The 24,169-nt window shown below is 47.8% G+C and overlaps 1 protein-coding gene across 13 annotated transcripts in view; it reads right to left on the bottom strand.

Moving 5' to 3' along the window:
* gdpd5b (glycerophosphodiester phosphodiesterase domain containing 5b) overlaps positions 1-24,169 on the bottom strand; it is a 312,299-nt gene that overhangs the window by 254,236 nt on the left and 33,894 nt on the right. For 6 of the 13 annotated variants that reach the window (XM_069892129.1, XM_069892143.1, XM_069892142.1 and 3 more), the window contains exons 2-4: positions 18,699-18,803; positions 16,935-17,181; positions 819-917 (exon numbers count right to left, since the gene is read on the bottom strand). The exons of 1 other annotated variant lie outside the window; for it this stretch is intronic. The gene's annotated coding sequence lies outside the window, so the exon portion shown is untranslated. Of the gene's footprint in view, positions 1-818; positions 918-16,934; positions 17,185-18,698; positions 18,804-22,276; positions 22,367-24,169 lie in introns of those variants that run through there. 6 more of the 13 variants (XM_069892133.1, XM_069892138.1, XM_069892130.1 and 3 more) reach the window with 5 other exon arrangements.

The following is a 24,169-nucleotide window of genomic DNA, read 5'->3' as shown; positions in this document are numbered from 1 at the left end:
TTATTTTAACTCGGCCACCATTATGTCTCCCTTCATTAGGAGCTCTGTCGAGAGAGTCCTGACCAGTTGCATCACAGTGTGGTATGGTGGATGCAGAGAAATGGGTCAGAGGACAAATCCATAGGGCCATAAGTGGCAGAGAGGATCACAGGAGTCTCCCTTTCCCCCCCCACCCCCCGCCCCATCCCACCCCCCTCTATGGATGGGTCTACCAGGATCGATGTCTGAAGAGGCATGCAAAATCATTGAGACCTCTTCCATCCTTTGAGCTACTTCTGCTGGGAAAAGATACTGGGGGATCAGAGCCAGTACTACCAGGCCGAGGACCAGCTTCTTCCCACAGGCTGTGAGGATGCTGAACAGCCAAAGGAACAGCTCACACTAACCATCCGAGACACTCAAACAGTATGTACAATATTTATTTATTTGTATTAATGAAATTCTTGTCCTGCATATGTATTGTTTGACTGTATATGAGTTATGTCCGAGGACCGACCGGAGAATGGATTGTACTTGTACAGTAAGATGCCAATAAATTTGACTTGGCATGTTCGGTACAGACATGGTGGGCTGAAGACCCTTTCCCTGTGCTGTACAGGTACATGGATGGGACCAGTCAGTCTGGACAAGTTGAGCCAAAGGACCTTGCCTGCTCTGTGTTCAATCTGAGACTTTTGGAAAGGTGGGCTGACCGTCTAGAAAGCAGAGAAATTTCTTTTGTTCTTTCAGAGCAGATCTGAATGCCAATCATACCTCCATGTGATATTTTACATGAAATACGACACCTGATGGCAGTGCTGTGCTCATTTGATACCTGCCTCTTTATATCGTGATCCCATCAACCACTTCCTGGAAATTTATCGAGATTCAAATTTCTCCAGTTTTCCATTGCCATGCTGCACGATCCAAATTGATATCTTTAAACAAAAAACAGAGGGGAAGTAATGAAATAAATTGTGGATTGCGCTCACAGTTTAAGTGACTGCACAATGTAAAATGATGTCCAATCAATTTCTTCAGTGAAACATTATTGAGATGACGACATGAGAGGAGAGTTTATTGTTATATATAAGAGTACATCAGTGTCGGTGCTATGCAATTGCTCAGCAAAAGGAGGTGTAAGGTGCTCCTTTTGTCTGATAGTCTACAGGTCCCCCTTGGGCAAGGTGTAGTACCTGTTTAGGCTCTCAATCAGGGTCACATGAGGCCATGAATTGCAGATGTTTTTTACAAGCAGATTCCAAAAATTGGAATTTATGGTTGTAAAAACTAAAAACGTTGGGCAGATGTATCTGCTGATCAGTGGCCAGGGTTCCCCGTCCAATGTAGACCCTGCAACTGAAAAAGGCAACGGAAAACCACTTCAGTACTTTTCCCCTTGTATAATCATGAACTTAACATCGACTACGGTCTCAGCTTAACGATGGAGCCTTCACCGAAAGAAAATGGGAGGCAATGACTACAATTTGGAGGGTCAGAGACTGTGATGGATGGAGAGACATGATTGCCCACACTTAACGCCAAGGTACCTGAATGAATGACATTAGTACCAATACGCAGATGTACTGAAATTCTTACTTGCTGCAGGCACACATAAGATACACCAACTATAATAATGTAGATTCAATTACCACAATATGTCAATACAGAAAATGAGAAATGAGATAACAAATGTCAAAGGATAGATCAATGAATGCTACTGGTACCATGTAACCCAGTACTACCTGTCGCATGGTTGGGTGATTGGTGAATAAACCGGTTCCCCCCACCAGGCTTTCCTTGCATCGAAGCTTGGTCTGGCCACTCACTGCAACAGAACTTCCACCCCCCCCCCCCCCACCCCCAACCATCTTGGACCTCACCATGCCGCTGGATCTGGGAAGGGATGTCGAGAGGGTGGGTCTGGACCTGTACAACCATCTACTCACCTAAGATTCATTTACGTGCATGCTATTCCTTTCTGAGGTGTGGGGTATCTTCATAGCAAACCCCACAAACTGACTGAAAGGAACCATCATCATGGAGAGCCAGAAGACAGTTAGAGTTAGTGTGAGCTTTAGTAGTGCAGACAGATCTTTTGGTGGTCCTGGAGTAGTTTGTGGTTAGGGCTAAGTTATAGGTTCCTTTGGCAGATAAGATGAAGGAAAATCCTAAGGGCTTTCACAGGTATATTAAGAGCAAAAAAAAAGGAAGGGGCAAAACTGGTCCTCTTGAGGAGCTGGGTTATAGGGAAAGGTTGAATAGGTTAGGGCTGTATTCCTGTGGTGCGCTGTCGGTCAGAAGCAAACACACAAAACCAAATGACTGTACGACAGGCTTTATTCGACAGAAACTTCCACAGAGCCAGGTGTGAGAGTGTACTGTAAACTCTGAGAGTGTCTTCGAAGGGCCGGCTCAGGCTTATATCCGGGAGGGTGATTGACACCAACCAGTTGGGGCTTGGTCTATTCACGTCGGCTGATTGACAGCCGGCCAGGTGTTGTCTTGTCCCTATGCTCTTCTGCAGGTCAGAGGTTCCCCCCTGCAGTAGGCCAGTGGTGTACCACCACAATTCCCTGGAGCGTAGAAGAATTAAGGGAAATTTGAAAGAGGTGTACAAAATTGTATGGGTATAGAGAGAGTCAATGAAAGTAGGCTTTTTCCACTGAGGTTAGGTGAGATACAAACCAGAGGCCATGGGTAAAGGATGAGAAGGAAGAAGTTTAAAAAAAATTGGACAGGTACATGGATGGAAGGGGTTTGCAAGGTTATGGAGTCTATGCAGGTCAGTTGGACAAGGCAGAATAATAGTTCAACACAGACTTGAAGGGACAAAGGGCCTGTGTTCTGTGCTTAATATTCTGGTTCTAAGGAAGAACAGCGAGGCTGATGTATAAAAAGTGTTCTTGAACCTAGAGGTGCTGGTCTTCAGGCATCTGTACCTTCAGCCCGAAGGTAGCAGCGAGGAGAGGATGTGACCAGGGTGATGGGGGTCCTTTATGACGTTAGCTGACTTCTTGAGGGAGGGCCTCACATAGATGTCGGCAATGGTTGGGAAGTCGGTGCCTGTGATAGACTTGGCCAGGTTTGCTGCTTTCTGCAGCCTTCTGGGTTCCTGACCAAACCCATAAATGGAGAATACATTTCAGATGGTATTAAATTGACCACAAAGCTCTTCGGGACATCCTGCAATCATGAAATTTGCTAAACAAATCTGAATAAAAATCTGATGTGACCCTTGGCCGGATTTTGTGCTCCCTGACAATGGGAGTGGTAGTTTGCCAATGCTGCCACCTGCTGGTCACTGATTGAGTTCACGACACGCGGGAGACTGCATCTGGAGTGAAAACTCAATCTCGTGGAGGAACTCAGTGAGTTGAGCAGCATCCTTGGGAGAAAAAGAATGGTCAAGATTTCGGGTCGGAATCCCGAAATGGATGCTGCTTGAACTACTTCGTTCCTCCAGCAGGTTGCAATTACAAGGAATAACCATAGAACACTACAGCACAGAAACAGGTCCCTTTGACCCTTCTAGTCTGTGCTGAATCATTATTTTGCCTAATTCCACTGACCTGCACCCAGTTCATATCCCTCCATACCCCTTCCATCCATGAACCTGTCCAAATTCTTCTTACATGTTAACATTGAGCCCGCATTCACCACTTCAGCTGGCAGCTTGTTCCACACTACTACTTCTCTCCGTGTGAAGAAGTTCCCCCTCATGTTCCTCCTAAACTTTTCCCCTTTCACCCTTAACCCATGTCCTCTGGTTTGTATTCCATCTGCCCTAAGTGTAAAAAGCCTACCGACATTTACTCTGTTCCTGAGTGTGGTGGTACACCACCGGCCTACTGCAGGAGACAACCTGCAGGAGTGTAAGGCGACAGGACAACAACTGGTCGGCTGTCAGTCAGTCGGCCTGAATGGATCAAGCCCCACCCGATTGGGTGTCAATCACCCTCCGGGATATAAGCCTGCGCCGAGGCCTCACTCAGAGTTGCTGCAGCTACAGCTCTGTGGAAGTCTTTGTGGATTAAAGCTTATTGTACAGTCTTTACCTTGTGTGTGTCTGATTCTGGCTAACAGCGCACCACAATTTAATCCTCAAAATTTTCCCACAGCTGCCATGGAAAAACTCCTGAGTACAGGGAGCCTCAAAGTCGACCCACGCCACCCGGAAGCCCAGACACGCTTCGAGATCTGGCAGAGCACGCGGTCGAGGCAATCATCGAGGCACACGCAGCCAGCATCCTGGACTCAGCTTGGAAGAGGCTGGTTCTACTCCGATCAAAGCTGGGTCCCCACGCCTTCCAGGCAACCAAAGGCTGCTCCACGTACAAGAGCGCAATGGACACTCTCGAGAACTTGTACAAGCCCCCCATGAATGCGGTCTGTGCAAGGTACCTCCTCAACACCTGTGCCCAGCAACCCGGAGAGACGGCTGAGTCTTACCTGGGACACCTGCGAGAGTTGGCCCGACCATGTCTGACTGAACCTGGGGTAGGCGCAGAGGAGGTCGAGATGCTGATCCGGGACGCTTTCGTCCGAGGGCTACGCTCGAGGGCCATCCAGCAGAAGCTGCTGGAAGATAGTATCTACGCCCTGACCAAGACAGTGGAAGTGGTCTGAACCCTGGAAGCTGCAGCCTTGCACATCGAAGCCTTCGATTCCAGATTCCCCCAGGCTCCCTCATGCCCCTCTCACACTCCAGCTGCAGTCCCAGACCGAGCTGGGGAGGAGAACATCGCTGCGGCAGGCGCCCAGTGCCCCTGTAAATACTGTGGGTCCTGGTGCAGGTCAGACCGACGATTGCACCGAAACTGCCCGGCTAGGAACCAGTACCGTTCCCAATGCGGCAAAAGTGGCCACTTTGCTAAAGTCTGCCTCTCAAAACCAGCCGGTAGCTCAGCGGCCCTCTATGACCCACCCCCCCCACCTACCCCGTGGACCCCTCCATGTGCGCGTGCCGGGCAGCGCCATTGTCCCCGCTACAACTTCTGCCTTCCCTGACTCTGACAGTACAGCATTCGGCTCCACCAGCGACGATCGCAGCGTGTGCCCCGAGCACCCGGACCAGCCCCCGCCCTCGCCAGCGCCGCTCGCCGAGAACTACAGTGATGTCACTTCCGGCTCATGGTGTGACGTCACTTCTGGCAGGCGTAATGATGTCACTGCCGCCGGCCGCAACGATGCCACTCCCCCTGGCACAACGAACACAACTGGGGAAGTAGGCCAGCCACACAGTGGGCCCCCACGTGCCGCTGCCACCTTGGCCCAGGCAGCGGCCTACACGGGGGGTCTCCAATGATGAGGAGAACAATGTGGTCAATACGGGTGATGAACAGGCCACCCTACCAACGCTCCCCACGCCTCCGGACGCCATTGGCTGCCACACGCTGCACCCCACGACCGATGTCGACGTGGTCAACACAGGTGATGACCAGGCCACCCTACCGATGCTCCCCATGCCACCAGACGCCATAAATCATCGCGCACAACCGGAGAGCGACAACTCCGACCCCAAAACGATCGTGGCTGCCACCACGCTGACCAGGGACATCCCTCACAACCTCAGGCGCTCTATTATGGACGTGCAAGTCAACGGGCAGGTAACAAATTGCCTGTTCGACAGTGGCAGCACCGAGAGCTTCATTCACCTGAACGTGGCCCACTCCCTGAGATTAAAAGTCCACCCCACCACCTGCTCGATCGCCCTCGCCCCCCAAGGATAAGACTGTTGGTAACCTTGGGCATTGCTCGGCCAATATAACTGTGGGAGTGGAGACTTACATGGGGTTCAAGTTCCTGGTCATGCTCAAACTCTGCGCCCCAGTCCTGCTGGGCCTAGATTTCCAGTGCCGCCTGCTGAGTGTCACCCTTGCCTTCAGGGGGCCACAACCTCCACTCACGTTACACAGCACGCCAACCTGCGGCCTCTTCACACTTCGCATCAACCCACCGGCGCTCTTCCCACATCTTACACTAGGCTGCAAGCCGATTGCCACCAGAAGTAGGCGGTATTGGGCCGCAGACAGAGACTTCATCAAGGCGGAGGTGCGGCGACTCCTAGCGGAAGGTGTCATAGAGCCCAGTAACAGCTCTTGGAAAGCCCAAGTCCTGGTGGTCAAAGGGGGAAGTAAGCCGAGGATGGTCATGGATTACAGCCAGATCATTAACTGGTACACCCAATTGGATGCCTACCCTCCGCCGAGGATCGCCGATGTGGTCAATGAGATAGCCCGCTACCAGGTTTTCTCCATGAAGTCGGCATATCACCAAATCCCCATCCACCCAAAGGACAAGCCCTACACCGCCTTCGAGGCAGACGGGTGCCTGTACCAGTTCCACCGAGTTCCCTTTGGGGTCATGAACGGGGTTTCCATCTTCCAGTGGGAGATGGATCGCATGGTAGACCGGCACAAGCTAAAGGCGATGTTCCCGTATCTGGATATTGTCACTAACTGCAGCCGTGACCAGCAGGACCACGATGCTAACCTGGAAAAATTCCTCCAGACGGCTGGGGAGCTGAACCTCACTTACAACAAGGAGAAGTGTGTGTTCAGCACCACCCGCCTCACCATCCTGGGGTACATCGAGGCCCGTGGGGTCGTCGGCCCAGATCCGGAAAGGATGCGCCCATTAATGGAGTTACCCCTCCCTCCACGCTAAAGGCCCTCCGCAGGTGCCTTGGCCTGTTCTCTTATTACTCGCAGTGGGTCCCTCGCTTCTCGGACAAGGTCCACCCACTGGCCCAAGCTACAACTTTTCCCCTCCCACCCAAGGCGCAGGCAGCCTTCACCCGCATCAGGCAGGACATCGCGGACGCCATGATGCAGGCCATGGATGAGGACTCCCCCTTCCAGGTGGAGAGCGAGCCCTCCGAGATAGCCCTCACCGCTACCCTCACCCAAGGGGGGGGGGGGGGCGCCCTGTCGCTTTTTTCTCTAAGACCCTCCACGGCTCTGAGCTAGGGCATTCCGCCATTGAAAAGGAGGCCCAGGCGATTGTGAAAGTGGTCCGCCACTCGCGTCACTACCTGGCCGGCAGGAGATTCACCCTCCTCACGGACCAGCGGGCCATGGTGTTCATGTTTAACACTTCCCACAAGAGCAAGATCAAGAATGACAAGATCCTGCGCTGAGAGTCGAGCTGGCAACCTACAGCTATGACATCCACTGCCGCCCTGGGAAGTTTAACGACTCCCCTGATGCCCTCTCTCGCACCTGCGTGTCCATGCATGACAACAGGTTGCAGACATTGCATGAGTCCCTCTGCCATCCGGGCGTCACCCGGTTGTACCATTTCGTTAAGTCCCGAAATCTGCTGTACACCATCAGGGACGTCAGGGTCATGACCGAGGCCTGCCGGGTCTGTGCAGAGTGTAAACCCCATTTCTTCTGCCCGCCCCTGGCCCATGTTGTAAAGGCCATTCGGCCCTTTGAGCTTCTTGGCATGGACTTCAAAGGGCCCCTGCCTTCCACGAACCGAAACGTCGACTTCCTCACGGTTGTGGACGAGTACTCACGCTTCCCTTTCGCTATCCCTTGGCCAAACACCTCCATGGCCACCGTCATCAGGGCCCTGGGGCAGATTTTCACCATGTTTGGCTACCCCGCTTTCATCCACAGCGACCGGGGGTCTAGTTTCATGAGTGACAAGCTGCGCCAGTACCTGACGGCAAGGGGCATCACGACCAGTTGCACGATGAGCTTTAACCTGAGAAGCAATGGGCAAGTGGAAGGCGAAAACGAGGTGGTCTGGAAGGCAGTCCACCTGGCTCTCAAGTAGAAAGAGTGGGCCATTGAGTACTGACAGGACGCCCTGCCCAAGCTGCTCCATGCCATTCAGTCACTGCTATGTAAGGCTACCAACAAGACCCCTCATGAACGTCTGTTCACATTCCCCAGGAAGTCGGTGCCTGGAATGTCCCTCCCAACATGCCTCACGTCCCCGGGACCGGTGCTCCTGCGTAAACACGTACGGACACAAAAGGCCGAACCCCTGGTCAAACAGGTAATCCTCCTACACGCAAACCACAACTACGCCTATGTTAGGTTCAGCAGTGGCAGGGACCTGGCACCAGCAGGCGCTCCCACCATTCCACGGCATCCTTCAGCCCAGGACAACGCCAACCGGGCATACATCCACGACCCAAGTCGCTATGGGGCGCGCAGGACCTCCTTGACCACCAGGGGCCCGCTTCAGCCCTAGGGGACGAACCTGCCCCCCCACCCATCCAATACGACTCGACCCTGGCCCCCTTGGCCACCCCTCCGCGCGGCACCACACCAGTCACACAGACCCCTTCTGCCAGCCCTCCCACTTCCCCTCCGACCAGCGACCAGGAGCCAGTCCTACGAAGGTCACAGATACCCCGGCGGCCGACGGATTGTCTCAATTTGTAAATATTGTAATTTGTATAGTGGGTACGATTCCTTATTACTGCCCCCCTCCCGGGACAACTTTAAAGAAGGGGGTGAATTTGGTGGTACACCACCGGCCGACTTCAGGGGGTATCCTCTGTACCTGCAGGAGTGTAAGAGGACAGGACAACACCTGGCTGGCTGTCAATCAGTCAGCCTGAATGGATCAAGTCCCACCCGGTCGGGTGTCAATCACCCTTCGGGATATAAGCCTGCGCCGGCCTCCTGAGGCCTCACTCAGAGTTACTGCAGCCACAGCCGGCCTGGCCCTGTGGAAGTCTTTGTGGATTAAAGCCTGTTGTGCGTGTCTGATTCTGGCTAACAGCGCACCACAGTGAGTTACAGGGAAAGGTCTCTGATCCAGCATACTACATTATCCAGCATCATGGGGTATTTGACTTTCTTTCTTTGGCTTGGCTTCGTGGACGAAGATTTATGGAGGGGGTAAAAGTCCACGTCAGCTGCAGGCTCGTTTGTGGCTGACAAGTCCAATGCGGGACAGGCAGACACGGTTGCAGCGGCTGCAGGGGAAAATTGGTTGGTTGGGGTCGGGTGTTGGGTTTTTCCTTCTTTGCCTTTTGTCAGTGAGGTGGGCTCTGCAGTCTTCTTCAAAGGAGGTTGCTGCCCGCAAACTGTGAGGCGCCAAGATGCACGGTTTGAGGCAATATCAGCCCACTGGCGGTGGTCAATGTGGCAGGCACCAAGAGATTTCTTTAGGCAGTCCTTGTACCTTTTCTTTGGTGCACCTCTGTCACGGTGGCCAGTGGAGAGCTCGCCCTATAACACGATCTTGGGAAGGCGATGGTCCTCCATTCTGGAGACGTGACCCACCCAGCGCAGCTGGATCTTCAGCAGTGTGGACTCGATGCTGTCGACCTCTGCCATCTCGAGTACTTCGACGTTAGGGATGAAAGCGCTCCAATGAATGTTGAGGATGGAGCGGAGACAACGCTGGTGGAAGCGTTCTAGGAGCCGTAGGTGATGCCGGTAGAGGACCCATGATTCGGAGCCGAACAGGAGTGTGGGTATGACAACGGCTCTGTATACGCTTAACTTTGTGCAGTTTTTCAGTTGGTTGTTTTTCCAGACTCTTTTGTGTAGTCTTCCAAAGGCGCTATTTGCCTTGGCGAGTCTGTTGTCTATCTCATTGTTGATCCTTGCATCTGATGAAATGGTGCAGCCGAGATTGGTAAACTGGTTGACCGTTTTGAGTTTTGTGTGCCCGATGGAGATGTGGGGGGGCTGGTAGTCATGGTGGGGAGCTGGCTGATGGAGGATCTCAGTTTTCTTCAGGCTGACTTCCAGGCCAAACATTTTGGCAGTTTCCGCAAAGCAGGACATCAAGCGCTGAAGAGCTGGCTCTGAATGGGCAACTGAAGTGGCATCGTCTGCAAAGAGTAGTTCATGGACAAGTTTCTCTTGTGTCTTGGTGTGAGCTTGCAGGCGCCTCAGATTCATGGCTTGGTTCAGCATTATCCAGCATCATGGGGTATTTGACTTTACTCTTCTGACAAAAAGCATTCCAGCACAGTACAGGCCCTTCAGCCCACAATGCTGTCCCAACCTATCTAAACCTACTCCACAACAATCTAACCCTTCCCTCCCTCACACCCATAATGCTCAATTTCTCTAGCATCCATGTGACTGAGTCTTTTGTATGTCCCTATTGAAGCAGCTTCCACCAACACCCCTGGCAATCCAGTCCAGGCACTCTCCACTCTCAGTTTTAAAAAACTTATCTCTGACATCTCCCCTAAACTTTCCTCAACTCTTCTTAAACAGATCTCCTCTGGTATTCGCCATGGCTGCCCTAGGAAAAAGGTGTCAGCTGTCCACCTTGCATCTGCTGCTTTGGAGCTACCAACCCACACAATGATGCCACCAGACAAGACCCTCTCAATTGTGCTCCTGTAAACTGTTGTCAAGATGGGGGCCAGTAGCCTTGCCCCCTTCAACCTCTTTAGGAAGTGTAGGCGCTGCTGTGCCTTCCTGACTAATTTAGGTACACATTTTAGACAAATTGCACGGTTACAGGCCCTTTCGACCCATGAGCCTTTGCCACTCAATTGACCTACAACCCTGGCATGTTTTGAAGGGTGAGAGGAAAACAGAGCCCCTGGGGAAAACCCACGCGACATGGGAAGAAGGTACCAACACCTTCCAGACGGCGCGGGATTCAAACCCCCCGTGACAGCATTGTGCTAATTGCTACGCTAACTGTGCCACCCCAATGAGGAAGCATTGTGAGCCCTGGATAGGTCATCTTTCCACAGGACATTCATTTCTCTCGTGGTCCCTAGTTCCCGAGGAAGAGCAGGAATATTTCTTCTGTCGCCTTTGGGGCCCAATCTTTGTCGCTGAACTACAACGGGAAATCATGGACACATTGTCGGGACTTGTTGTCATACACTTTTTAATTTTAGTTTACATTTAGAGATGCAGCACAGTACAGGCCCTTCTGGCCCATGAGCCTGCACTGCCTAAATACACCCAATTAACCTATCAACCCCATATGTTTTTGGAGGGTAGGAGGAAACTGGAGCACCAGGAAGAAACCCACGCATGTCACGGGGATAACGTACAAACACAGACAGTGGCGGATTCGAACCTGGGTCACACCATTGCAGTAACTTCTGCTGTTAATGCTCCTCTACCTGATATCAATTGGCTCACAGTTCCCTTGATTGGGGCCTCTTTGACCAACAACCACTTCTGCTTTTGCGTTTCCCACTGGGGAATGCAGCTCAGCCCACCGTGACGGACAGACGTGTGAAGTCTGCAATAACTGTGAGATTATGCCTTCCCTGTGGGGTTCGACCCCAGGCCAGGTGCAGCCTTCAATGCAATGCTCTGAGTTAATTGCTACAACCAGCTAAAATCTCTACCCATCTCGGATTCCAGCCCCCTTATACAATCCTTGTGCTGCAGCTACGCTCAGAACTTTCTCTCCTCTCCCCTAATATCTCTGCTTTAAAACAAATTACACCTCTTATCTGTTACTAGGAACCATTGAACATTTTGGCACAGAATCAAGCTTTTTGGATTTCTGGTCTGTGCTGATATATTTTCCTGCCTCGACCCACTGATCTGGACAAGTCCATATCCCTCCGTACCCCGCTTATTCATGTACCTGTCCAATTTTTTCTTAAATATCAAAATTGAGCCCGCACTTACCAATTCACCTGGCAGCTGGTTCCACAATCCCACCACTCCCTTTAAAGTTTTCCCCTCTCCATTTACAATGGCGTGAAGCAAGGCTGTGTTCTCGCACCAACCCTCTTTTCAATCTTCTTCAGCATTATGCTTAACCAAGCCATGAAAGACCTCAACAGTGAAGACGCTGTTTACATCCGGTACCGCACGGATGGCAGTCTCTTCAATCTGAGGTGCCTGCAAGCTCACACCAAGACACAAGAGAAACTTGTCCGTGAACTACTCTTTGCAGACGATGCCGCTTTAGTTGCCCATTCAGAGCCAGCTCTCCAGCGCTTGACGCCCTGTTTTGCAGAAACTGCCAAAATGTTTGGCCTGGAAGTCAACCTGAAGAAAACGGAGATCCTCCATCAGCCAGCTCCCCACCATGACTACCAGCCCCCCCACATCTCCATCGGGCACACAAAACTCAAAACGGTCAACCAGTTTACCTATCTCGGCTGCACCATTTCATCAGATGCAAGGATCGACAACGAGATAGACAACAGACTCGCCAAGGCAAATAGCGCCTTTGGAAGACTACACAAGAGTCTGGAAAAACAACCAACTGAAAAACCTCACAAAGATAAGCGTATACAGAGCCGTTGTCATACCCACACTCCTGTTCGGCTCCGAATCATGGGTCCTCTACCGGCATCACCTACGGCTCCTAGAACGCTTCCACCAGCGTTGTCTCCGCTCCATCCTCAACATTCATTGGAGCGCTTTCATCCCTAACGTCGAAGTACTCGAGATGGCAGAGGTCGACAGTATCGAGTCCACGCTGCTGAAGATCCAGCTGCGCTGGGTGGGTCACGTCTCCAGAATGGAGGACCATCGCTTTCCCAAGATCGTGTTCTATGGCGAGCTCTCCACTGGCCACCGTGACAGAGGTGCACCAAAGAAAAGGTACAAGGACTGCCTAAAGAAATCTCTTGGTGCCTGCCACATTGACCACTGCCAGTGGGCTGATATCGCCTCAAACCGTGCATCTTGGCGCCTCACAGTTCGGCGGGCAGCAACCTCCTTTGAAGAAGACCGCAGAGCCCACCTCACTGACAAAAGGCAAAGGAGGAAAAACCCAACACCCAACCCTAACCAACCAATTTTCCCCTGCAACCACCGCAACCGTGTCTGCCTGTCCCGCATTGGACTTGTCAGCCACAAACGAGCCTGCAGCTGACGTGGACATTTACCCCCTCCATAAATCTTCGTCCGCGAAGCCAAGCCAAAGAAAGAAAGATATCCTCTAGTTTTTAGTGAAAAACGCAATGCTGGAGAAACTCAGCAGGTCAAACAGTGTCCATTATCACAAGATCACAAGATAAAGGAACAGAAGCAGGCCACTAGGCCCATCGAGTCTGTTCTGTAAATCTACAGTAAGCTACTCTACACTAGTTCCAATTTCCGGCCTCTTCTCCATATCCCTTAATGAGACACTTGTCTATTTCTTGTTTAAATACTCCCAGTGATCTGGCTTCCACTGCTGTATTTATAGAGCAAAGATAAAGATACATAACCAATGTTTTGGGCTTGAGCCCTTCGTCAAGGTGTGGAAAAATGTCAGCAAGTGTCTGAACAAAATGGCAGGGGGAGGAGAACGGCCCCAAAGACAGGAGGTGGAGAAGGGAGGGATTGCACAGTGTGACGGATTATATATTTTATAGCGTATATCAATATGTTTTAAAGGAGATTAATTGTGGGGGGGGGGGGTTTAATGTACCTCACAAACAAACACAAACACTTCACAAAACAGATCTCAATAAAATGCAAGAGCTTTGCTAAAAGTGAGTTATGCAGGCTCTGAGAGCCTTTACAAAGACAATAAAACAAGGATACTACTTTGCTAAAGAATTTCAAAAGCAGGTATAAATGGATTATTGATTTGAAAGCAACAGATGAATGGGCTCACACTTGAGTCTGGTGCTGCAATCTGTCTGGTTACAGTTTGCTGTTCTAAGAAGGTCATGTGGTTTTGCAAGCAGAGAGAGAAGAGACCAAGAGACCAGGCTTTCTCTAAGAGCAGAGAGAGAGAGAGAACTGGTTTCTGCAGTCATGGCAAGTTGGCAGCTTGCAGACACCCCATTTTGAAGATGGGTTGCGAGTTCTGAGTTCAGCCTGTTGAAAATCCTTGTGGTCCATGGAGGAGGGGATGGCTGGCTCGAGTGTTTCAGCTGAAGTAAGGTAAACAAAAAGAACTCTGTTGTGACCTGCAGAAGAAGAGGTTATCATTTGGAAAAGCCTGATGGGGAAGGTTTCTTCAGCAAGACACTGAAGTGACTGATGGAAGTAAATCAGTTTGTGGGTGTCCAAAGAGAAACGAATCTCTCTCTGAAATTGACAAGAAACTTCCTGAGCAGTAACTATTTAACCAGAGCTTGGTGAAAATTCATAAATGTTAAATTCTGTGCACAGTGTAAGAATTGCCTGATATCTGTGAACTTGGAGGAGTGAGAAGTGAGATTGGACTGTGAATCAAAGAACTTTTCTGAACTTACGTTCATTACATTCACATGCGCTTAGAATTATAAGGGGGTTAAGTTAGGTTAATAGAAATAAGTTAAAGCTTGGTCTTGTTTTTTATGTTTAAAGAAAATTAAAAACGACTTTTGTTTAAGTAGCCATTTGTCTTGGTGAATTTCTATTGCTGCTGGGTTTTAGGGTCCTCTGGGATGGCTCTGTGAATACAGAAGGAAGGGGATGGAGAGCTAAGGGAAAGAAGACAAGGGGAAAGGGAAGGGAGGGAGAATGGATAGCAGGCTAGCAGAAACCAAGGTCGACATTAATGCCATCCAGTTGGACAGTGCCCAGATGGAAAATCAACTGTTGTTCCTCCAATTTACGGGTGGTCTTGGTGGGATAGTGCATGAGGTATATGAGCATGGGAGTGGGGATGTCGAATTGAAGTGATTGGCCACTGGGAGATCCCTGTCACTAATGTGGACAGAATGAAGGTGCTCAATTTTTATCTCTTCTTACCTCAGTAGAAGCTGTGCAGGGTATGCAGGGCTTTAATCATATAAGACAGGATTTCGTTGAATGAATGGTGTTGGCGTGAAGGGTTGGTTGGTGTCCTCCTGCTGCTTATAGTTTGTACATTCAGAAGAAGTGGGTGAGTTTCAGGCTCCTGGGCAGCCGAAAGCCTCACACATGGGGCATGGGCCACTGGTGACCAGATATCGGTACTGGAACCAGGGCAAGGTGGGAGAATTGGACTCCCAGAGCTCGGAGGCCATGGAGGTCACGGGGTCCCAGGAGGTGGTGGATTCTGCACATTGAAGGAACCAGATAGCACGATGGGGATGCGTGAGAGCGCTGATAACAAGCAAAGGGCCTCGGGGACTGACAGCTTCTTAACCATATTGGGGCGGGGGTTTGAGAACCAGGGTAACTCGGACGCCCAGAGCTTTGGTTCACCGTTGGACCAGACAGGAGGCCAAGTGGCTACGGAGGCAGGAGGTGGCAGCATCAGCGGAGATGGTGGGATCCATGTGCATTCAATGTCACTGAAGGGAGTAATCTCGAGAGGGGTGATGGACGAGTGGCAAGTTTACAGGGCAAGCAGGGGTAAGCAGATGTGGTGCATCAGTCATGGGTTCAGTTTTCCGTATCCTGAGGTTGTATTAGTCAGAGCCAATAAAATGAGCAAGAAAGAGGTCCTACATACATAATTGTATAACAATTACAGCAAAGAAACAGGTCAGTTCGGCCCTTCTAGTCCATGCTGAACATCTTTTCCCACCTAGTCCCATTGACCCGCATCCAATAACCTTCCACACCTCTCTTGTCCATAGACCTATCCAAAATTTCCTTAAATAATAAAATCAAGCCCACATCTACACTTTGGTCGGAAGCTCATTCCACACTCCCTCCGCCCTCTGAATGAAGAAATTCCCCCACCATGGTGATGAAGAAAGCTTTTGGTATGTTGGCCATCATAAATCAGAGTATTGAGTATAGGAGTTGGGATGTTATGTTGAAGTTGTACAAGGCATTGGTGAGGGGTGATTGATGGAGGTGTTTAAAACAGAGGAGTCTGATAGAGTCAATGTTGTCCAACTAAATAAGAAGCTTGCAGATGCTGTAAAAATGGGGCAATGCACAGAGAAGACGTTGCGTGAATTCAGCAAGCCAGGCAACCTCTGTGGAAGATAACTGACCATTCCTTTTTTTAAAAAATTTTTTATTTTTCACACCATAAATCACATTAGCCATGCTACACACTTTTTCTTTTTCACACATATACAGTGACTTTTTCTCCCCCACCCCTCCCTCCTCCCAAGCCACCCCCCCACCACCCCCCCCCCCCATCCATTTTAGGTATACAATCTAGGATACATTAAACCAGTCAGACAATGTTGTCACTCAACAAAAATACACCAGAAATTCTACTGAGTCCATTCTTTTCTTTCCTTCTCCTTCCATCAACTTAGGTAATGATTGTCCCCGGTAGGTTTACGCTATTGTATTTAATGTAAGGCTCCCATATTTGTTCGAATATTTCAATATTATTTCTTAAACTATATGTAATTTTTTCTAATGGAATACATTTATTCATTTCTATTTACCATTGTTGTATTTTCAGATTATCTTCCAATTTCCAGGTTGACATAATACATTTTTTTGCTACGGCTAGAGCTATCTTAACAAATCTTTTTTGTGCATCCTCCAAATCAATTCCAAATTCTTTGTTTTTTATGTTACTTAGGAGAAAGATCTCTGGATTCTTTGGTATATTGTTTTCTGTTATTTTATTTAATATCTGATTGAGATCTTCCCAAAATTTTTCTACATTCTCACATGTCCAGATTGCATGAATTGTTGTTCCCCTTTCTTTTTTTACATCGAAAACATCTATCAGATACTGTTGGGTCCCATTTATTTAACTTTTGAGGTGTAATGTATAGTCTGTGTAACCAGTTATATTGTATCATACGTAGCCTCGTATTTATTGTATTTCTCATCGTTCCAGAACATAATTTCTCCCATCTTTTTTATCTTTATATTTAAATCTTGTTCCCATTTTTGTTTAGTTTTACCATTTGTTTCCTCATTCTCCTTTTCTTGCAGTTTAATATACATATTTGTTATAAATCTTTTGATTAACATTGTATCTGTAATCACATATTCAAGGTTACTTCCCTCTGGCAAACTCAAACTGCTTCCTAATTTATCCTTCAAGTAGGATCTCAATTGGTAATATGCCAGCGCTGTATCTCCAGTTATATTGTACTTATCTCTCATTTGTTCAAAGGATAAGAATCTACTTCCTGAAAAACAATTTTCTATTCTTTTAATCCCTTTTTTTTCCCCATTCTCTAAAGGAAAGGTGTAACTGACCATTCCTGATGAAGGTTCGTCGGCCCAAAATGGTGATGGTCTACTGCCTTCCACGGATGCTGTCTGATCTGCCAAGTTCCTCCAGAACTTTCTTTTGGTGTTCTGATGAGGAATGGATTTGCTTTTGCCTCACGATCGGCCCAGCACCCGCAGAATATAGAGGTGATCACAGGATCCTGATGAACTGTCACGTATCGAGGAGAGCGTGGACTGCGAGAGGCGATACGGTGTGTGGAACTGCCTATTTCTGCTAGCAATAGAACATAGAGCATTACAGCACAGTACAATGATCCTCTTGCAGCCTCCGCCGCCACCAATCCCCATCTCCACCCACCCCAGCAATGCATTGCAGGCACCCACTACTCTCTGTGTAAAAAACTTATACAGATGTCCTCTGGTATTGACTGCCCTGGAAAAACGTGCTGGCTATCCACTCAAGCGATGCCTCATATAATCTTATCGACCTCTATTATGTCACCTCTCAACTACCTTCGTTCCAAAGACAAAGCCTTAGTTCTGTAAACCTTGTCTTATAAGACACATTCTCCAATTCAGATAATACAGCTGATAAAATATTTAAGATTTGGCAGCAAGATCATGTAATGTTTCTTTCTTTTAGATTCAGTGCAGATGAGCAGAAACTTGCTCCCGTCAAAGTGGGATGACTCAGTAATTACTCATGGTCAAGAATTTAACAAGCTCTTGCCTAAATATTCACTTTTCTCACCAGGAAAAAGCAAACTGGTGTCTCTGCTAATGGCGGTGAGAGCTTAGTTTTTCACCTTAGATTTTCCACCTTCCTCCTCTTAAGCTTCATAGTCGTACAGCGTGGAAACAGGCCCTTCGACCCAACTTGCCCACGCCGACCAAAATGTTCCACCCACACTAGTCCTACCTGCCTGCGTTTGGCCTATATCCCTCTAAACCCATCCTAGTCACATGTCTGTCCAGTTTTCTTTATTAAACATTCAAATAACATCTGCCTCAACCACTCCCTCCGGCAGCCCGTTCCATACACCCACCACCCTCTGTGCAATACAAATGACCCCTCAGGTTCCTGTTAAATCTCACCCCCCCCCCCCCCCCCCTCACCTTAAACCCATGTCCTCAGGTTACTGATCCCCCAATCTGGACAAGTGATTCTTGTACATTCACCTGATCTAATCCACCCATGATTTTGTCCACCTCTGTGAGATCCCCCTCGTCCTCCTGTGCTCCAATGAATAAAGCCCCAGCCTGCTCAAACTTTCCCTGTAACTCAGGCTTCTTCTCAACTTTTCTCTTTCTTGTTCTTCAACTTGAAACACTGTCTCCCACTCCACAGACACTGCCTGAGTCTGACCAGCTGAGTGTATCATAGATATAGAATATTCCAGCACAGTACAGACCTTTTGGCCCACGATGCTGTGCCGACCCATGTAAACCTACTTCACCACAATCTAATCCTTTCCTACCAAACATCCATAACCCTGCATTTTTCTTACATCCATGTGCCTGTCTAAGAGTCTTTTAAATATTCCTCTTGTTCCAGCCTCCATCACCATCCTGGCAATGCATTCCATGCACCCTCCGCTCTCTGTACAAATTTCCCTAAACTTTCCTCCCCTCTCCTTATACAGATGTCCTTTGATATTTGCTATTGTCACCCCAGGACAAAGGTGTTGACTGTCTACCTTATCTCTGCCTTGCCTAATCTTGTAGACCTCTATCATGTCACCTCTCATCCTCCTTCGATCCATAGAAAAAAGTCCGAGCTCTGCAAACCTTATTTTCTAATCCGGTCAACATCCTGGTAAATCTCCACTGCACCCTCTCCATAGCTTCCACGTCCTAATAGGAAGCTATGCGTTGCCGGGATGGTGATGGAAGCTGGAACAAGAGGAATATTTAAAAGACTCTTGGATGTAAGAAAAATGCAGGGTTATGGATGTTGGGTAGGAAAGGATTTTGATGGAGTAGGTTTACATAGGTCGGCACAGCATCATGGGCCAAAAGGTCTGTACTTTTTTGGAGTGGGTGCAGAGGCAATTTATAGGATTTTCACTTTGGGAAAATGTCCCAAGATGGCTCACAAGAGAGGATGTAGGGTCTTTGCAGAGGGTGCAGAGAAGAATATTCCAACAATCTACTGGTGGAACTCAATGGGTCGAGCAGAATTAGCGTAATATAAAGAATGGAACGCAAGAGTATCGATGAAGAGTTCCAGCCCAAAATGTCGATCATTCTCCTTCTCCCACTGATGCTGCTTGGCCTGCTGTGTTCCTCTCTAACAGGTTGCTTGTGTCTCCAGAATCCAGCCTCTGCAGTATCCCTCATACCTTCAATTCACTAGGATATGACCTGGATTAGAGTGCATTAGCTATAAGGAAGAGTTTGGACAAACTTGAATTGTTTTCTCTGGAGGCTATATGGCGAGACCTGATAGAAGTTTATAAAATTATAATATGCTCATTTAGGGAAGAGAGTCAGATTTTTTTTTCTGGAGTGGAAATGTCAAATACTGGGCATTTATAGTGAGGGGTGGGGGAGATGTTTAATGGAGATTTGCGAGGCAGGATTTTTTTTTACATTGAGAACAGTAGGTGGGCAGGGATGGGCTCCAGGAGAGGTGGTGGAAGCAGACATGACAGCAATGTTTAAGAGGCATTTGGAGAGCTAGGGAAAGGGGGTATCTGGACCAGGTGCAGGCTGATGGGATTAGTTTTAACAGGCAGCATGGTCACGATAGACATCATGGGGTGAAGGGTCTGTTCTTGTGCTGTGTTCTTTTAAGTGCCCAAAACATCGGCATGTGTGCTGGGGCAGCAGATTACGAGAGGTGCAGACTCCAAGGGAGCAGGGGACCAGCGTCGGGCGCCAGATATGGGGAGAACACCCCACATTGTGAAGGAGAAGCAAAGAAGATGGCCTAACAGATCGGTGACCTTGGTAGTGGATCAGCTGAGTGATCCACACAGGCAGTGGGCTGCTGGAGGCTGAACCAGGTATCGGAACTGGGATTCGAAAGGGAGCTGAGGGCAAGTAAGTGCTCCCAAAGAGCTGAAGCTGATTATATCAGAGATTTGGATCTGGAGCTCGGGTTGCCGATGGATCGAACAGGAGTCTATGTAGCAGCAGAGGCTGTGAGAACTCAGGCATGGAAACTCAGTGACACTGAAGAGACTCTCTTGGTTCTCTTTCTTCTTTCATACTGTAAGGGGCACTAGGCAATACGAATGATGGCTCTTTGTATTACGGCAGACAAAAGTTGAAGTATATCATGTACATTACATTTTTACTGCATTATTATGTGACAATAAAAGGAACCTTTGAACCTTTATTTCAAAGTTCAAACTTCAGATTTATTGTCAGAGTACATACATGGCATCACATACAACCATGAGATCCTTTCTCCTTTGGGGCAGGCAGAATTTCTACTTATCGGTAGTGTGAAAAACTGTACTCAGGAAAAGATATATATACAAAAGAGAGAAATGTAAACAAGTATATAATACAACAGTCTGTAGACACAAAAACACAATGCTGGAGAAACTCAGTAGCTCAAACAGTGGACCAAAGATAACCAATGTTTTGGGCTTGAGCCCTTCATAAGATATGAAAAAATGTTGGCAAGTGCCCGAACAAAATGGTAGGGGGAGGGGTAGGGGAGAAGCATAGTCCCAGAGGCAGGAGATAATAGGTAGGTAAAGGAGGGAGGGCCCACCAGCAAACAGGGTTTGGAGGGATGGCTCCGGGAATAGAGAAGGAAGTGTAAACAAACAGACAGAGCAATACAGAAAATAAATATTCAATAATAAATAATGTGCAAAGTAAGGGTTCACAGCTGGACATCTTGAAATATATAGTTTGTTGAAAGAAGCACATAGTTCGAGAGGCTGCTGTACTACAGGGACGCAGTAGTGGTGTCTCGAAGCTCCAGCAACCCAGGACTGGAAACAGAATCAGAATTTGTCATGAAATTTGTTGTTTGGCAGCAGCTTCTCAGCTGCAAAAATTGCTATAAATTACTTTTTAAAAAGGAGTGCAAAACAAGAGAAAAAATGAGGCAGTGTCGTCCATTCAGAAATCTGATGGCAGAGGGTGCCCTTAATGTTACCCTTTGGCAGCACGCTTAGCCCAGCAGTCAGCGCAAATCTTTTACAGTGCTAGCGACCTGAGTTCAATTTTGCTGCTGTCTGTAAGCAGTTTGCATGTTCTGCCCATGCATGTGTGGGTTTCCTCCGGGCGCTTTGGTTTCCTCCCACCCTCCAAAAACGTACAGGGGCTGTAAGCCAATGGGCAACATGGACTCATGGGCTGGAAGGGTTTGTTAATGTGCTGTACATCTTAATACTTTATTTTTAAAATCTCACCTTTCCCCCTAAATGTTTATCCCCTAGATCTCGCCTCACCCAACCCTTGGTGGAAAAAAGCCTGTTTGCATTTACTCTACCTGCACCCCTCTGAATTTATTTTATAGTATTTCTGGGAGCTCAGTCTGATCCTTTCAGTGGTTGAGTTAACAACGTCTCTCTGTTAGTTGTAAAGCACTTGGGGTGTCTTGGAGTTTGAATGGACTCTTTTGCTTAAAGGGTGAATTCCAGAGCCTGGAAATAGTTTCGTCTTTGAGTATCTCGGTGCATCAGTGATGTGAATCTACCATTAAATGAATTCCATGCATTGACAGGCCAGACTGAGATTTGAGTTCCTTTGTCTGAGCAAGGAAGTCTTTAATCTGCCTGCATCCAGCTGCAGATTTTGCTACGTGGCATTGATGTGAGCTGGGGGGGGAGGGGGGTGGGGGTGGGGAGGAGGAATGAGGAATACGGAATGGTAGGAAGGGTTGATCTGGAATGAGAGAGACAACCCTGGAAAAGAATCACAACTTTCTGCACTATATAATGACCTCTGATAATGTTTAATTGAAGCCAATAAAATAAGTTTTACAACTTATTCTGAACGGAATTCATCTCTTGGCAGAAATAAAGCAAATTAAACTTCTCATTCTGCTCCAAAAGATCAGAATAATTGGTTCAAATCTTTGGGATTGTGTAATTTGTCAGACATCTATTTGTGATTAACGTATAAAATATGGGGTGGGGGGATTTATTAATTACTAAATCTTTAAAATAACTGGTCTTTACAGTCTATTGGCAAGACAAGAGTTAAACCATCCAGTCACGGCATTCAGATCCTTATCCTTCTGGGTCCTAATGCCGGTCAAGTTACATTTGCTCCTCTCCTGCTGGAGAAAGTTAAAGATTGAATCGGTGGGTAAAGTCCTCCTTTATATATTAAGTAACCGTGATCTCGCATGTGACAAATATGAGGCAGGGTTTGAAGTTGATTTGTCCCCAACAAACCTGAAAAGGAAAGAACTTGTGTTCTACAGCACCAGTTCTAGGTGACCATTCGAGGAAGAACAGAAACTGTACAGCAGAGAAAAATCTGAGAAAGCTGCAGATCAAACAAAATTGATGGAAACGCTCAGCAGGTCAGGCAGCATCTGTGGAAGGAGATACAAAGTTAATGTTTTACGAGGAAGACCCTATGTCAATAGAATTCTAAGATAATGGAGGAGGCGAAAGGTCACTGTCTTTATTCCCAGGCTAGGTGAATCCAAAATTAGAGGACACCGGTTTAAGGAGAGAGGGGAAAGATATAAATCTGACCTAAGGGGAAACTAGTTAACACAGAGGGAGGTGGTTATATGGAACAAGCTGCCAGAGGAAGTGGCAGTGGTGGGTATAATTACAACATTTAAAGAGCATTTGAACATTTGGATAGGAAAAGTGCAGAGAAATATGGGCTAAATGCAGGCAAACAGGACTAGCTCAAGTGAACAAATTGGCCAACATGCATGAGTTGGGCTGAAGGGCCTTTTTGTGTTGTAAAACCTCCAAGATACTGCATTATTTCCAGATAGGGTTGATCGAGAGGTTTAGACCCAAAGTTATGGTTTGGTAAATGGAGATCACTCGGTCTGTTGAGTCAGTGATGGATGTCTGTCAAGCAATCCCATGAGTTCCATTAACCCATTCTTTCCCCATTGGCCTGTAAAGAGATTTTCCTGCTCAATTCTATTTCCAATAACCTTACGAGCAATCAATTTCAGATCTTCCCCATGCAAAACAGATTAAAACACATTAAAAGGCCCTTTCCACCCTGACCACACTCTCTCCTCCCTCATTCTATCAGGAAGAAGATTCATGAGTGTGAGGTCATTCAAGGACAGTTTCTCTCCTGCTGTTATCAGACTCCTGAATGAACTCTGCACTGGTAAAATAATAACTGCCCTTATTCCATTCTAACTGGTCTCTCTCCATAATTCTGTTTTACCTTGCATGCCTATATATGGGTTTACACAAAATGAACCTTTTCACTACGAGTGACAATAAACTTGAACTCTCTATCCCAGTGGTTCTCAACTTTTTTCTTTCCACTCACATATCACTTTAAATAGTCCCTATGTCATCGGTGCTCTGTGATTAGTAAGGGATTGCTTAAGGTGGGATGTGGGTGGAAAGAAAAAGTTTGAAAACCACTGTTTCCCTCATGGACTCGTTATGTGCACGGTTTCAGAACTCCAAAGGAAATGGCCTAATGACAATTTTTCTCAAGCAAAATATTTCAGTAACAATTGGGTCTAGAGCAGTAGTTCTCAACCTTCCCTTCCCACTCACATCCCACCTTAAGCAATGCCTTACTAATCAAACAGCACCAATAGCATAGGGATTACTTAAAGTGGGATGTGAGAAGAAAGAAAAAGGTTGAGGACCATTGGTCTATCCAAAAGTCTTTATCATCATCACCCTCTTGCCTCCTTCTCCATTAATTTTAATGTTCAGTCATGTAAATGGGAGCACAGAACAGGTCCTTTGGCCCACAATGTTGTGCCAACCTATGTAAACCTACTCCACAACAATCTCACCCCTGCCTACCTCATACCCATAACCCTCTATTTTTATTACATCCATGTGCCTGCCTAAGAGTTTTTTTGCAATGCCCTTATTGAACCAGCCTCCTCCTCCACGCCTGGAAATGCATTCCAGGCACCCACCACTCTCTGAGTAAAACAAAACTTACCTCTGACATCTCCATAAAACTTACCTCCCTCATCTTAAACAGATGTCCTCTGGTGTTTGCTCTTGTTGACCCAGGAAAAAAGTCCTTATTGTAACACTGCATCCTGGTCTTTTAATTTAGACACAGCACCATAACAGGCACTTCCGGCCATTGAGTCCACGCCGGCCAAA

This window comes from Narcine bancroftii, chromosome 7 (genome assembly GCF_036971445.1).
Source record: "Narcine bancroftii isolate sNarBan1 chromosome 7, sNarBan1.hap1, whole genome shotgun sequence".
NCBI lineage: Eukaryota > Metazoa > Chordata > Chondrichthyes > Torpediniformes > Narcinidae > Narcine > Narcine bancroftii.
The sequence above is the reverse complement of the archived record's forward strand: the minus strand, read 5'-3'. Positions and strand labels throughout refer to the sequence as shown.